The 17,628-nt window shown below is 39.6% G+C and overlaps 1 pseudogene; it reads right to left on the bottom strand.

Annotated features, from left to right (window-relative positions):
- Positions 1 to 17,111: 17,111 nt before the first annotated feature.
- Positions 17,112 to 17,261, bottom strand: LOC123390107 (annotated as a pseudogene).
- Between the last annotated feature and the right edge of the window lie 367 nt (positions 17,262 to 17,628).

The following is a 17,628-nucleotide window of genomic DNA, read 5'->3' on the forward strand; positions in this document are numbered from 1 at the left end:
ATCAAAGACTTTCTTCATATACCCTCCTTAACAAATAAGAGTATCATCCTATTCTAAACATTCAAGGCATCTGATAAAAGATAAAATCTATCACTATATTGAGTTTCAGCAGTCCATTTCAGTCAGAAAAAAAATAAATAAATGATAAAATAATGCAAAAAAATGGTCTCAATTTTAAACTAGAAAAATAGCTGGGGAGATCTTACCATATCTGGAACTCTTTGTGCTCCCCTAAGATTTGAAGTTCAGTCACAGTTCCAAAGTAAATCATTAAAACACATGAACAGCTGCTAAACTCTCATGTTATTTCCAAGGAATTATGCAACACAAGTATTCCATATATATATATATATATATATATATATATATATATATATATATAGTTGAAGGAAAATACTTTGGGGAAATCTATTTAGCTGTGGTAGGTACAAAGGTAGGTAGGTAGAAAGATGGATGGATGGATGGATGGATGGGTAGAAGGAAGGAAGGAAGGGAGGAAACAGGTGATTTGGAATCCAAATCATGAGTAGATACATCTTGAATACCTGGGTCAAATTGAATTTTAAGAAAATATCAAAAAAGTCAGCAGATTAACAAAACAGAAATTAATTTCTTGCTCACAAAATGGTTTAAAGTGAGATCGGTAGAGAAATTCCTCTCCATGCAATCATTCAGTAACCAAGACTCTCCATCTTGTAGGCTCTTCCATACCCTATGGTTTCGTTGTTACTTGCTTCCACATGAGCCAAGGACACTTAGCATGAGGGAGCACATGTGGGAAGTTGTAATGGACCAGACTGAAAGTAGATGAATTTTCCCTTCACTTTCATTCTATTAAGGACAACTCAATCACATGGCCATACCTAACTGCAAAGGAAAAAGGAAAATACACAGTGTGGTCTTGTTGCCAGTAGGAAGAAGTGGATTTCAGAGAACAGAAAGCAGTCTCTGCCATAAGCACACATGCAATTTGGATGTGCAGCTGGTCATGCTTGACAATTTACAGAAGACAATATAACTTTTGAGTCAAAATAATCTTGTTTCCAGGGGCACCTGGGTGGCTCAGTCAGCAAAGCTTCAGATTCTTGATTACAGCTCAGGTCATGATCTCAGGGTCCTGATATGGAGTCCCTTGTCAGGTTCCGTGCTCAGCGGGGTGTCTATCTAGGATTCTCTCTCTCCCTCTGCCTCTGTCCCATGCCCCACCCTCGCATGTGTACTCATTCTCTTAAAGAAAAAAAAATAAATAAGAAATCCAGTTTCCAAACTTAGCCACTTGACAGTTGTCTGATCTTAGGCAAAATACTTCCCTTCTCTGTGCCTTAATCTTATCAGTTCTTTATTTCTTAAATGAGGATTTGAAAATCCTACAGTTTAAGATTCTTATGAGATTGAAATGAGATCATATGTTTAAACTCATTAGAATAATGACTGGCATTTATTATTATCAATAGTTATAAATATTTCATTCTAACTGTATTGTTCATTTGGGAAGACAAAGAAACAAGATGTCCTATTATTTGAGCTAAGAGATCATATGTACAGAATCAGAATATATTCCAACTAAATTATTAGATTGAGAAGGTTTTAAAAGGTAGAATATTCACACAATAGAAGCTCATTCCTTGCTCTTGTAAAAGTTTTCAGGCAAGTGTTTACATTAGCAAGCATCTTTAAGGTAGTCATTCAGAGATCCAGTCTTTGTCCATCCAGGACTTGCCCAATCCATAGGGTTTTATCATCACTCTATCCCATGTGTAGAAATACACTATGCAAGAAATATGTGATGTGGTTTGAGCTAAGAATTAAGTTGTTTCAACTTTAGAATATTTGAAGCTCACAGAGAAAAAAATTACTCTAATTTAAAAATAAAATGAAAGCAACCTTAAAATATAAAGGAATTGAAAATGTTGATAGTGAGCTCTAGAGCTGAGATTCAAAATAATCTGATTATCACATATTTCAATTTAGGTTGTTTGAGATATTTTTAGATTTAACTTTTGCCACATCTAAATGTGTACCACCATACCCAAGGAACTCCATGAACACTCAGGTTGGAACTGGACCTGAGCTATGTACTGCTTATCATCTGAAGCAAGTAACACTATCAATGACAAGCTGAATTCTATATAATTGAAAGGATTAATTTCCAGAGAAATTCTGAAGTCTGGATTACTGTGAGAATGCTGTGTAATCAATACAGTTATCAAAAGCAGAGAACAGCCCTTGTTCAGCATTTCTCAAAGTTGAGTTATATACAGACTTCTTTTATAGAAAACCAATTTTCACTAAGCCCCAAGAACATATCCATGGTCTTCTGGTCTTCAGATTCCAATTTGAAGAATATATCCTTAATCAAAATAACTAAGAGCAAAATATGGCCCTGCTTGCCTCAACTTCTTGACTTCTCCACCATATTCCACTTCCCTGATTTCAAATCCCGTACCTTCTTGGAATACTCACTCATTTTTTTATGCTGTTCTCTTCAATAAGCTTCTTGGAATACACCCCTCTTCATCTGACTGCCTTGGTTCTACGCAAGTTTACTTCTTAGGCCTTGTTATAGTTTGATGAACTCTTGCTGACCTGACAAACCTATTGGAATCCATACCCTCTACCCCATGTGCTTCATTTCACCATTTGCTAGTCAATGTTCTCACTTCTGTAGGTTTCTCTGCTTCCGAGTGCTTTCCTTGGCTGGACCATATATTAAGGAAGAGGCAGGAAGGACACTGGGTACCACCCATGTGCTGAGTCTCATGGCATCATTTCATTTATTACCCTAGTGTCCTAGGGAAATTGCTGGAGCATTTCAGCTTCCTTTCCTACCTCTGAAAAGTGGGGATGGTAACAGTTTCCTAGACTCAGATAATAGCTACTGTTTATTAACGTTTTTACTACATGCCTGGTTCTCTGCCAAGCGTTAAATGTATTATCTCGTTTAATCCTTATACTGTCCCTAGGAGGTAGGTTCTTAGTATCATGCCCACATTTTTAGATGAAGAAACTGAGGCAAAGGAAAGTTAAGCAGGTCAGTCAGTTTGGGAATAGACCCCAAAGCCTTAGAATTTCCAGGTGATATCAATCCAATTCATTTGCTTCCTTCTGTAAGTACAGTAACAACAGAAACTGTTATGACTAGAGGCACATTTACAATAAATACCGTAGTCTCACTGTGTGCTAACTTAGGCAGCACTTCTGTGGTGGTTCTTTGCCACACCAGCCTGCTTTACCAAGAGTCAAGCAACACAAACTTAAAGTTGACCTAGTTTAATCAAAATGTGGGTTGTGGTTCAATTATTTGACAACTGGTTACTAAGAATTTAAAATGTCTAACCACTCTTGTGGTCTCTTTCAGAATCTAAGGTTGTCATTTCTCATTGCCACATATAATATCGCTGTAACTCCTCCCCAAAATCTTGAAAATGCAGAGGGAGCGGCCTCCCCACAAACCCCATATTTCAATATGAAATATTCCATATTAAGGAATATCCCTTAATTCTAAGGTATGGAATTGAAGAGGCATCATGGGATAGATTTGAAATGGCATTCTAGTTAGTCAACAAGTCCCAAATGTTAGCCCTTACATTTACTGTCTACAGTGGACTGATAGTAGCATTAGGGCCTTGATTTTCCTCAATAATAGCCTTTGGTATTTACTTCCCACTTAAGGAACAGGCAGACTCAAGTGGCAAGGAAGACAGACTGAACTCAGGAGTGCTGGTGTCAAAAGGATGGTCAGACCACAGCAAGCCGACACCCACTGGTTGTGGTTCCTTCTACTACCAGTACCATGCGAGGATCAAAGGTGGCCCAACTTTGTGGGAGCCAAGACTCATCTCTGCCCTGCTGGCCACACCCCTGCTCAGTCTATAAGGCAGGAGGTATTATGAATAACAGACAAGAATTATACACCAGATTCCAATGTAAGAGTGAGCTGTTGTTTTCCTATTTCCTGTTTGGGTCACAGGCCTTCTTCAGCTACTCTGGAATGTTAGAACTAGCAACCTGTTTTGAGTTTGGAAAGGTCTGATGTTCCTTTATGTGGGGGTGTTCACTTATCAGAAGGAAAAAAAAAAAAAAAAAAGCCAGCCTCCTGCTGTCAGCAGTGCAGTGTGGAAATGTAGCACATCCTACTCTGACATTTCTTTTCTGCCTCCTGAGCCCCAGTCGCTAGATTGTGGTTTTTAGGTTGTTTTGCTTTTTATTTCTTTCTAATTGGTTTTACTCTTCATGCCAAGTGTCTTAAGTCACATTAATTAGAGATGTAATATTTTAGAAGTAACAAGGACAGCGAGTATCAGCCTTCTGCCAGGATGGACAGATGGATTTACAAATGCTTTGCCTTGTATGAAGCCCTTCTGCTGATACTCATGGAGTGGTGGATTTTGATAAGTGTTGCCCCACACCTCCACGGTTCCCATTCCCTAATCTCCAAGGGTTTAATCCACTGCCTATCTCTCAGGGAATAGCTTGAGACTTATCCAGACTTCCCAGACTTCTCTTTTCCAACCCTTGCAACAGTGACTATCTTGGGAGTACCTGACATATGAGGCTTTGAGCTTTAACTCTGGCCTATCTATCAGGGAATAGCTTGAGACTTATCCAGACTTCCCAGACTTCTCTTTTCCAACCCTTGCAACAGTGACTATCTTGGGAGTACCTGACACATGAGGCTTTGAGCTTTAACTCTGGCCCTGTCCCCCTGGAAATTGCCACTACCTGAGACCCTAAACAGTTTGCATGACCACTAAAGGAGTGAGACTCTAAACAGTTTGCATGACCACTAAAGGAGTGAGAGAAACTGATATTTTTGGAAATGTTAGATGTTGAAGTTCAATGCATATTTTAAACACACACACACTCACACACTTTTCTATGTCTGTGTCAGTCTTCTCAATCAAATAACATTGCTCATTTAGCAAGTGTTTATCACCTACCTTCTTTGGATGCATCACCACCATGAGAGAATAAAAAGAATGCAAAGCAACAATGGCCACAGCACTTGACATATCTTAACACTTCCCAACTCATTACTATTTGTATTCCCATTTTGCAAAGGAGAAAACTGAGGCCAGGAGAGGTAAAGACCTTTCCCAAAGTCACACAGGACTGTCTGGTTCCACAGTCTACACTGTACCCACCATGCCAGGTTGTCTCCAGAATCTCCCAAGTAGCGCACTCTTGATTCTAGAGTCAAGTATCTGTCTTGAATCCTTGCATTTTGTTCAGCCCTGTTGAACTATATAGAATGACCCAGAAAGAAACATACTTTACCTCTAGCTCTCCCTGAAAGCCCTGATCCAAAAATCTAACAAGCCACAGGCCTCCTGCTTCCTCCTTTCAGTGCCGCACTCTTAGGCTCTAGCGTTGGGGCACCTGCTCTATCTTAGCCTTGGCACCAGCCAACACTAGCCCTAGATCTGGCCCAAACCAGCTCCCCAAAGGATCTCTTCATCCCTTCTATTTATCTATTATTTATAACCCCCAGGCCTCTAAACAGCATGCACCTATACCATCCTCTTCCTAGCCTGGGAACAGAAGTGGGGCAGAGCAAGAGAAGGCAATAGAAGGCATGAGCCTGGTCTTCCTAGATGCTATCAACAATGGTTTCCATCACACAGAGGACTTTCATTCCAGTGTCTTCACTGTAAGCCTTCAATAATTCTTTCTTCACCTATCCTGGAGGAGGTTGGAACTAGAGAGAATGGAAGACCGATAATGATCCTCTGAGAACAGCTTAAGGTTTCAAACCACTTAGGAGTATCTACACTCTTAAAAGAAAAGTAAGTACAAGAAAAACAATCCATAGTAAGTGAGAAAGATTTTAAATTTCTGAGATAGACGAGTTCCAGGTGGTTTGCAAAAGCACGGTTTTGCTATGGTGTAGAGATGAGAGCCATTAGGAACCACAGGGCTGGGTGACTTATCTTCATGCATAATGAAACATCCAGGTCAATGGACAGAGATGGGATGGAAGGTCCTTCATGAGAATGACATCAAGGTCCTCTGATTCATAGGAGTCACCTTGAGTTCAGTATATGACCGCCACTGAACAAGTAGAAGAAAGGTGTATATGTAGATGTGTCCATCTCAATAGGAAAGATTATTGGGGTGTGGAAGAGGCTAAGCTAAACCAAGGGAATGTCACTTCTATTTTTCCCTAAAATAAAGGGAATGGAAGGAATGAGATGAACATGTGCAACTAGCTTCCTACAGAAAGCATTTCAAGGTAAGTCATGTAAAGCCATGAACCTAACCTGGGTCCATGGTTTGAGGAGGTAGAAAGTCTAGATTCCCCCAGATGGTTTAACTTCTACAAACTCCATCAAACTCAACAAGTATAGATTTATGCATCACTAATAATATCTATTATTATCACTTCATGTGATAATATAATTCTAGCCTGTGGGTATTTTAGTTAGGGAAAGACAACTACTGGCACACAGTACACCAAGTACAGAAGGAAAATAGCAGACATTAATAAAAACAATGAAAACGTTTCTCTTTCTGCGGAAGAACTCATTTGGGTTAGAGCTCCCTGAAGTATAGGGAAGAAATATGCAGTGGCAATAGAGGGGGGTGAAATGGCATTGGATAGGGAAGGTGCTATTAAAGGACAAAACAATAGAACTGGAAAAATTGAGCATTGCTCATGACAGCTCAGCCTCACCACAGCACAGACAAGTTAAAAGCATTTGCCTGGGATTTATTGGAAAGCCTATGGACAGCTGAACACAACATGGATGTCCTATTTTATTGGATTAGTTGGTAGCACATATTTTTAGCACTTAAACAAACATTTTTGTGAAATTTAGGTCTGAGAAACAGGATTCAAGTTTTGGAAATTTAGGGAAACAACTTCCCCCCAATGTGTAGGTAGAGGTGGCAGCTGCCAGGTGAAGCACCACAGAGTGAGGGCTATCCGGCCTTCCTTGGCCAGGAGTGCACAAAGTAAGCAATCTTCCTGACTTCAGGAATTCTCAAAGTCTTTAATAGATGAATGTACAATAGGACACTCCCAATAGGGAGGTACAGTAGGTGACCTGTCACAAATATATTTAACCATTAAACTCCTTTATTTGTCATGCCTATCTATTAACATCTGCAATAATGTTCTATTGAATCCAGTTTGAAAAACAATAAGCTCATGATGATTGATTTTATGTATTGACTTGGCTGGCCACAGTGCCCAAATATTTAGTCAAACATTACTCTGGATGTTTTTGTGAGTATGTGTGGAAGAGATTTTCATTTAAATCAGTACTTTGAGTCAGACTGCCCTCCACAGTGAAGGCGGGCCTCATCCAATCAGTTGAAGACCTGAATAGAACAAAAGGCTGCCCTCCCCTGGGCAAGAAGGAATTCTGCTGGTAGACCACCCTTTAGACTTCACCTGCAGTGCTGGCTCTTTCTGGCTTGCCAGGAGGCTGGCTTTGCATCCAAACTGCAACCTTTCCCTGAGTCTCCAGTTTGCCGACCTTTCCCCTCAGATTTTCAACTCCAAAGCCTCCACAGTAACATGACCCAATTTCTTAAAATGAATCTATATCAAATTTTTCTGTATCTATACATCCTATTGGTTCTGTTTCTCTGGAGAATCCTCACTCACATACTAAATTACTATAAGTTTGGAAAATAAAATGGAGTATATTTCCAGGTAGTCAGATTAACTATTATTCATGGCAAAAGAGTAAGAGGAATGTACATATTTCTAATGCACCATACAACATATTTTGAGATAAAGGACAGCTAAAAACCCAGGCACTGAGACCAAATATTAAACATGTCAGAACAAAGTGGATCTTAAAAAGCAAAAGCACCAATAAAAGAACTAAGGGATCAAAACATCAAATGAAAAAAATTCTGGACTTTTATTGAGGTCTTATCTAAGGCAAGCCAGACAGACCGAAAGCTTTTAGCTGACATGCAGGCAGAAGCTTCAGCTCAGTTTGGCTTATGCATTCATGCTCTAAAAGCAAAGCCACAGAAAGAGGGACGTGGAGTCACATGCTTCTGCATGAAAAAGGCACAGCCAGAGAAAAACTAAAGAAAAGTCAAAGTGTAGAATCGGTACAAGGTTTATGAGGGAAAGGCCCAAGACAAGGTCCCAGGGTCCTTACTAATCTCACCCAGTGTGAGGCAAGGAGCCAGGAGCAAGACATCCCACCCTTCTGGGCAAAGGCTTCACCTTCTTCTCACATATGCTACTTTGATGGCTCTAGAGTTATCACAGCTTCTATTAACGATTTCTAAGCTTCCACCCCACAATTCTCCTTAACTGTGCTTATGGTACACCTATTACCTGACACAATAACTATATTTATTTGGTTTCAATATTATGTGGTCTCCTAAAAAGAATTTGATGTTTATTATAAAAACAAGGACATATAATTAAAAAGAGTGAAAGATAAAAGTCAACAAATACAGAAGAAAGGGAAGATTATGTTCTGTTTAAAGAGAAAAACCATAGAAAGAACAGCTAAATTTGAAATTCAATTCAATAAGCATTTACTACCAGACTTCTTTCCAAATCTAATTTCTTCACCATTATTGCACAGAGGTTAGGAAGGCTGCCATTTGCCTGCTATCACCTTGAACCCAGTTACTTAATTCTCTGTGACTCTATTTCTCTATCTATAAAATGGAGGTAATGGGGGAAAAATAAAACTTGCCCAGAAATTAGCACAACTTCAAATTCCTGCTTATTTCTTCCATTTCTAACCTAGTGAAAGTTCCTGAAAGAAGTCTAAGAGAGAAAGGGTCAACATTTATATGTTAGCACTCTACAAACTAACTCATTCAATCACCATAGCTTTGAGAAAACATTTTTTAAAAAGATTTATTTTTGAGAGAGAGACTGAAAGAGAGCACAAGTGGGAGGGGCAGGGAAAGGAAAGAAAATCTCAAGCAGATTCATTGCTAACCACAGAGATGCAGGGCTCAATCTCACAATCCTGAGATTAGGACCTGAGCTAAAACCAAGAGTTGGTCGCTCAATGGACTGCACCACCCAGGTGCCCCATAAAACATTTTACCAATATATAGATAAAATGAAAACTGAGAGATCCTAGAACTTAGATCAGAAGCTGCAAGTGACCTAAAATCTACTCTCTTGTGAAGCAAAGAATGGAGTGATGCTCCATGAAGCAGGATCCCCAGGTCAACCTTCCTTAGAATCACTCAAAATGCTGTTCCTAGAGTCTCACTAAGACCTACTTAATTGTATTCTCTTGATAGTAGAATTTGATAGCAGAATCTTGATAGCAGAATTTGAATTTCTTTTTTTAAAAAGATTTTATTTATTTATTTGAGAGAGAGACAGTGAGAGAGAGCATGAGGGGAGAAGGTCAGAGGGAGAAGCAGACACCCCTTGGAGCTGGGAGTCCAATGTGGGACTCGATCTTGGGACTCCAGGATCATGACCTGAGCTAAAGGCAGTCGCTTAACCAACTGAGCCACCCAGGTGCCCCAAAATTTGAATTTCGTGATGGTAGTGGTTTTAACAAGCCAACCACTGCCATGATTCTTCTGTATACTCAAGAGCCATTGGTTTATTGCTCAGGAGCATGGACTGTGAAATTAGGCCTGGTCCTGGTTTTTCTCTGTTCCAGATATGTGACCTTGGGCAAATTACTCAACCTTTCTAAATTTTTTACTTTATCCAAAATATGGAGATTATAGAAGCTCGTAGGTTTACCGCAGTGAGGGGCACCTAGGTGGCTGAATTGGTTAAGTGACTGCATTCAGCTCAGGTTGTGATCCTGGGGACCTGGGACTGAACCCTATGTCAAGCTCCTTGTTCAGCAGAGTGTCTTCTTCTCCCTCTCTCTCTGCTCCCCCCCCCCACCTCGTGCTCACTCTCTTTCTCTCCTCCACCCCAATAAATAAATAAATAAAATCTTTTTTTAAAAAGGTTACTGCAATGATTAAATAACAAATGCTTAGAGCCAAGTTCAAGGTTTGGAACATGGTAATTATTACTTTCTCCATATAACATAACTTGATTTCCTTTCCGCTTCCTCATTCAACTCTAAGATTCACTAGCTTTGACTTCTTCTCCATCACTTAACTGAAACAAGTCAAGTGAACATTACCAGTGGCCTCCTTGCTAATGCAGTAACCTTTTTCCAATCTCATGCAGCTTTGAATCCATTTTGTCCCTCACTTATTCATTAAAACTCTATTGTGCATCTGTTCTGGGCCAGACAATGGACCAGGCAGAAGGTATATAATGATGAATACAGCAGATACAATATCTACCCTCACAGACTTTTCAAGCCTATGCTAGGAATAGTGATTTCAGTAAGTAACCATAAAAGAAAATGACAGAAAGGACATTCTGTCAAAGAGGGTCAGGGAAGGTCTGAAACTTGAGAAGGAACCAGGTATGAAAATAATAGTAATAGTTCTCAGGGTTCCTGGGTGTTAAAGTCAGTTAAGCATCTGACTTTTGATTTGGGCTCAGGTCATGATCTCAAAGTCCTGAGATGGAGCCCCATGTTTGGCTCCACACTGGACATGGAGCCAGCTTAAGATTCTCTTTCTCCTCCTCCCTCTGCCCCTTCCTGCATGCTCTCTCTCTCTAAAAACAAACAAAGTTTTCACAGAAGGAACAGCAGCATGTGGGAAGACCCCGAGGTAGAAAAGAGCTTGTCACATTGGAGGAAGAAAGAGAACATCCATATGGCTATACAAGAAGAAGGATGACAGAAAATAAACTGGGAGAGCAGGCATGGGCTCAGCCATGTAAACTGTCATGAAAGTTTGGGCTTAATCCCTAGGGCAACTTGTGGCTATTAGAAGACTGAGCCAGAGGATGAAATAATCACTGTGGCTATGATGTGGATGGATTAGACAGGGCACAGAAGAGAAGATGAAAGAACAGTTGGTTTGGATAGCTTGGATTTGAGTTCTGAAAATGGAGGTAGACACACAAATGGGAGAATTTAAGAAATATTCAGTGGAAAATTGAGAAAATCTGGAGAAGAACTGGAAGTGGAAAATAAAAAAGAGGTGTCATGAACTATTTTGAAGCTCAAGGCTGAGCAACTAGCAGAATAGAAGAGCCATCTATCAAGACGAGGCATGAAATATTCCCCTGGGGAAGTGCCAGGATCTGTACATTTGTAGAAATCACCTTCATGATTCTGATGGCTAGCCTTTGTTGAGAAAAGGCAACTTAGAAAGGTGGTATAGAGAATAGCAGTCAAGTTTAATAACTAACAACCTTATCTTTCTTTGGAAGTTGTTTGCCTTGTTCAAGTCTTGTCACTTCCTGGCTATATTACTGGACAAGTTGGTTTCTTCATCTATAAAATGAAAATAATAATAGAACCTGCTTTGTCGGTACTATAAAGGTGGTTATTTTATAAAATATTTGGAGCACTTTCAAGCTACCATTTTTAGATCAGTTGAATAAGCAGGTGCTTTCATATCTCCAAGATCTTGCCCTGCCCTGTGCTTGACAGATTCATCTGTTTCCATGCAATGACTTCCTGTATTCTTCATGGATAGCTTTCCTTAACTACTCCTCCTACCACCACTGACCCCAGCCAACCATCTAAGCCATTTCTCCTGCTTGCATGATCATATAATTTAACACATCATATTAGAGTTATACTTCATTGTTTTCTGAATAAGGCTTAGAACTCCTAGAAGTAGCTGGCCTTATCTTATACAAATTTATATCCACAGAAATTAGTCTGTTTTCATGGCTCAAAGCCCAGAATGAGTTTGTTGGATTTAGATTAATTTAGCTACCTAGAGCAATCTATACTTCAATGCCATCCCATTCAAAATTCCACCGGCATTTTTCACAGTGGTGGAACAAACAATCCTAAAATTTTTATGGAACCAGAAAAGACCCCAAATTGCTAAGGAAATGTTGAAAAAGAAAAACAAAATTGGGGGCATCACGTTGCCTGATTTTGAGCTTTACTACAAAGCTGTAATCACTAAGACAGCATGGTACTGGCTCAAAAACAGACACATAGACCAGTGGAACCATATATGGACCTGCTCTATGGTCAAATAATCTTCAACAAAGCAGAAAAAAAAACATCCAGCAGAAAAAAGACAGTCTCTTTAATACATGGTGCTGGGAAAATTGGACAGCTATGTATAGAAGAATGAAACTCGACCATTCTCTTACACCATACACAAAGATAAACTCGAAATGGATAAGAGACCTCAATGTGAGGCAGGAATCTATCAAAATCCTAGAGGAGACCCTAGGCAGTAACCTCTTCAACACCAGCCACAGCAAATTCTTTCAAGACATGTCTCCAAAGGCAAAGGAAACAAAAGCAAAAATGAACCTTTGCGACTTTATCAAGATCAAAAGCTTCTGCACAGTCAATAAAACAAAGAGGCAATCCACGGAATGGGAGAAGATATTCGCAAATGACACTACAGACAAAGGGCTGATATCCAAGATCTATAAAGAACTCCTCAAACTCAACACTCGAAAAAACAGATAATCTTGTCAAAAAATGGGCAGAAGACATGAATAGACACTTCTCCAAAGAAGACATATTAAAAAAAAAAAAAAAGGAGAAGAAGACAACGATGATGACATACAAATGGCTAACAGACACATGAAAAAATGTTCATCATCACTAGCCATCAGGGAAACCCAAATCAAAACCAGGTGGTTTAAGGTGGTGTAAGGTGTAAGATACCACCTTACACCAGTTAGAATGGCCAAAATTAACAAGATAGGAAACAACAAGTGTTGGAGAGGATGTAGAGAAAGGGGAACCCTCTTACACTGTTGGTGGGAATGCAAGTTGGTGCAGCCACTTAGGAAAACAGTGTGGAGATTCCTTAAGAAATTAAAAATAGAGCTACCCTATGACCCTGCAACTGCACCATTGGGTATTTACCCCAAAGATACAGAGTTAGTGAAAAGAAGGGCCATCTGTACCCCAATGTTCATAGCAGCAATGGCCACAGTTGCCAAACTATGGAAAGAGCCAAGATGCCCTTCAATAGACCAATGGATAAAAAAGATATGGTCCATATATACAATGGAATATTATGCCTCCCTCAGAAAGGATGAATACCCAACTTTTGTATCAACATGGATGGGTCTGGAGGAGATAATGCTGAGTGAAATAAGTCAAACAGAGAAAGTCAATTATAATATGGTTTCACTTACTTGTGGAGCATAAGGAATAACACAGAGGACATTAGGAGAAGGAAAGCAAAGGTGAACTGGGGGAAATCGGATGGGGAGACAAACCATGAGAGACTGTGGACTCTGAGAAACAAACTGAGGGTTCTGAAGGGAAGGGGAGCAGGAGGTCAAGTAAGCCTGGTGGTGGGGATTAAGGAGGGCACGTATTGCATGGAGCAATGGGTGTGGTGCATAAACAATGAATCTTGGAACACTGAAAAAATGAAATAAAATTAAAATAAATTAAAAAAACAAAAAATTAAAAAATAAATGAATTTGGCTAAATTAAAAGCAGAATACTCTTAGGGAATGCATCTCACAAATTCTCTTGTTTAATTTTATGGTATCATACGGATACAGACACAGCGGGTTACACCCAAGGGATATAAAAAATTCACCCTAAATGTCTATTTAGGCCCAAACTTAAGCCTAAACCAGTCATGCCAAACATAACACCTTTCTTATCTACCTCTCACCTCTGCTTTGTTCTTCCTGAGCAATGTGGGGCCCATGCCTTTCTGTGGAACAGAAGGGGGAAGGGAGGTGCGGAGGAAGACACACTCCTACAACTTTACAAAACTTTCCTTCACCCTAGTGAGGAAAAGAAGATAGAGAGAGAATTGCTACTGTATGTGCCAGAACAAGCATGCTCAGGCTGCTTTGAGTCCCTTCTTACCATGTGCTCTGGTGTAGACTGTCCAAATATCAGTAGGTAGATACCAATATTAATACTGTAGCAAGCCACCCTGGAACCACCTTTGTAGTAGGACCTGTGGTTTTTACCATGCTCTTGCATGGAAGCACAACTTGTTTTCTTTTATGCTACTGCTTCTGGAGTCTCCAAATCCCAGAAAATATGTGTGACACACTAGTTGTGCATTTTAAACCAAAATACTTTCAGAATTTGGTCTTTCAATGCTAAGGTTGCTAAAGTTTTCAATCTCCAGAAAGTATATAGGAGGTACTACTCCTGCATTTTAAACTACAATAATTTAATAAAAGGTTTGAATTCCTACAGGAAAAGATGAAAGAACTTTTCACTCTACCATTTCATCTCAAGGCATAGAGGCAAAGCAAGAGGCAGTCTGACATATACAAGCAGACAGTTCTGGAGCCAAACAAACCTTACACAAATCCTGATTCCTTCACTTTTTAGTGTGTGCTCATTAGAGTTGTTAACAATAATAATACTAATAGTAATACTAACACTTTTATGTGTTTACCATATCACACACTGTTTATATGCTTTATATACAGTGACTTAATCTTTTTTTTTAAGATTTTATTTATTTATTTGACAGACAGAGATCACAAGTAGACAGAGAGGCAGGCAGAGAGCTGAGCAGAGAGCCTGATGCGGGCCTTGATCCCAGGACCCTGGGATCATGACCTGAGCCAAAGGCAGAGGCTTTAACCCACTGAGCCATCCAGGGACCCCTACAGTGGCTTAATCTTAATAAAAATAAAGCCCACAAGGAAGACCCTACTATCATATTTCCCAGGGAAGAAAATGAGGCACAGAAAGGTTTAGTAACTGGTACAAGCTAAGTAATAGCAGAGCCAGGATTCAAATCCAGGCAGTGTAGCTCTAAACCCATGTAATCTGGCTCCAAATACATATGCCTACATCCATTGCATTCCCCTGTCCCCCTGTACCTCAGGAGCACATCATCCAACTCTCAGAATCTAAGCTTCCTGGTCTATAAAAGCAGTTCTAATGAGGCTGACCTCAGTGAGGCCTGAAGAAAATGTAAAAAAATGTAAACAGAATCCCAGACACCCAAATGGGTACTCATACTAGATAAAGTGCCTTTAATTTACAACTTGTTCATAAGGTGTTTTTAGAATTCTAGATAAATTCTAATAAAAATTCTAATAAAAGTCAGAATCTAGAGGGCCTATGGACAACAAATGTAATGGCTGGAATGGACAAATTAGAGGCCTTAAATTTCAAGTTTCCCAAAACTCAAACTGATTGAGAAGGCAGTCTGAACTGACTCTGAAGCCAACTATTTCAACACTTCTCAATAAACTGTGGCTTTTATGGACAGAAGTCCACCAACAGGTAATGACCAGAAGAAGTAAGGGCCCAAAGCTTGGAGAACCCAGAGGGAGACCAATTATTTAGAGCTGGATAGGCTAGTTAGAAAAGTCCTTGAAACATGATTAGAACATTTCCAGGAAGAGAAGAGGAAAGGCCAATGTCACGAGAGGAATTTGCATGATCATAGCACAGAGAACTCCCTTCACACATGGATAGTGAAGGGGGAGTGGGCTCTTAACAAGAGAAAGAGTAAAGGAGGCCTGGGAACAAGTCCTGACAGACCTTGAATGTCACATGATGAAATGCAGGCTTGACTCTCTATGCCACAGAAGCCATCAGGGTTTTGTTTTGTTTTATTTTTAAAGGAAAGGGATTATGCTAAGTGAAATAAGTCAAGCAGAGAGAGTCAATTATCATATGGTTTCACTTATTTGTGGAGCATAACAAATAGCATGGAGAACAAGGGGAGTTAGAGAGGAGAAAGGAGTTGGGGGAAATTGGAAGGGGAGGTGAACCATGAGAGACTATGGACTCTGAAAAACAATCTGAGGGGTTTGAAGGGGCGGGGGAGGGGTTGGGGTACCAGGTGGTGGGTATTATAGAGGGCACGGATTGCATGGAGCACTGGGTGTGGTGAAAAAATAATGAATACCGTTATGCTGAAAATAAATAAATTTAATTAAAAAAAAAAGAAATAAAATGGAAAAAAAAAAGGAAAGGACATCCTCAGACTGGTGCTTTAGCAAGACAGTTTGTGTGGTGTTGTGTGTGGATTAAAGTGAAGAGCACAGGTATGAGGGAGACTGACTATGAAGGAGACAGTGTAAGGGAACATTTGATTTTCTTTCTCACCAATATAATAAAATATACACCAAAATACACCAACATACCAAAATCTTAAGAGAGAAGGGCCAAATGTTATTTGTCACTGGACTAAAAATAGAAATACAGCATTACTACCACTAAGGAAGACCAAACTAAAAAATTATAGTCGTTAGCAAACTGCCACATAAAATTTCGGATGTGCGAAGAAATGCAATTGTAGAATTACGTACATATTTCCACCAGATAACGGAATCTGGACAAAGTATATGAAGCAAGCAGAGAAGTAAACAAAATGTTCCAAGCTCAAGAAGTGCCTTACTTTTCACCAAGAAGAGCCAACGTTGTTTTCTTTGAAATCAGCTTTCATATGCCCTTGAAGAGAAGCTGATAGAGTGTTGTGGAAAACTCGACTTCTGAAATCATGATGAAAACTGCAACTCAACACAAGCAAACTGGTACTATGTCAGAGTGACAAGTTCCTGAACTTTTGACCCACACACCCAAAAAAGTGGAGTGAAAGAATGTTTCAGAAGAGTCATGTGAGAGCAGTAGAAAAGAACAGGCCTCTTCCCCACATTTAACCAGGGGGAATGGGCGCTGAGTTACTGAATGTGGTTTTCTATACTGGCCAGTGATCCTCCCACAGAATCCCAAACCAAACACCATTTCTTCAAGGTCCCTCCTTTTAAGCTGTAGGTTCCCTATTAAATATCTTTCCCCATATTCATCATCTTCGATACTTGTATGGGTAATTAGTCTAAGTGTTTTTCTCAAACACTTTTAACTCTTCTTTAAATATTTTATGTATGCATACTGTATTTCCTTAATTTAAGTACAAATATTTAGGTATCTTTCTGTAATTTTATTATCATGGCTTACGTGGCATGTAAAAATTAAAAACCAAACAACAGTCACAATAATAGCTAAGACCTTTTGAATGCTAACCATGTGCTCAGCATTGTTGCCACAGCTGTATTTTAACTCACTTAATCATTACAAGTACATGAGGTAGCTACTGTCACTGCCCTCCAGCTTACACCTAAAAAAAACCGAGGCATGGAAAGATTTTTATCTTTACCTCACTCATAATGCCAGTACGTGTATGATCTCAGGCAGTCTGATACCAAACTGTGCTCCAATGAACCTTCCAATTAGCAATAATTGCACCTCGGATAATCCTCATTGGCTACGATACTGCCACTGTGCAAAGCTCCAAAGTACCTTTTAATAATTTTTTCCTTGAATTCAAATTCCAAAAGGAAAACAGAAAAAAATGGAAACCAGAGGCCCTAGATAGGAGCTACAGACAAGATTGGTTCAGGGAAGGTTTGGCTTTTAAAAATGTAGGAAACAATCATCCTATGATCTCTGCAAGGTTACGTGATCCATCCTAGTACAGCATCATCTCTGACATCAATGCCAAAGGCAACATGGTTTCCTGGACTTCTGCCTCCCCTGCAATGCCTTTATCCTAATGTACTGCCACTTACTGGGATCTGAGGATAAATGTGAATATAGTAGATACAGTGGTGGTAAGTAGAAGCAGCATCCCAAATAGAAAACAAACCCATTCCTTACT

Source organism: Mustela putorius, unplaced genomic scaffold (assembly GCF_011764305.1).
Source record: "Mustela putorius furo isolate JIRA1106 unplaced genomic scaffold, ASM1176430v1.1 tig00537227_pilon_pilon_pilon, whole genome shotgun sequence".
In the NCBI taxonomy this organism is placed as follows: Eukaryota; Metazoa; Chordata; class Mammalia; order Carnivora; family Mustelidae; genus Mustela; species Mustela putorius.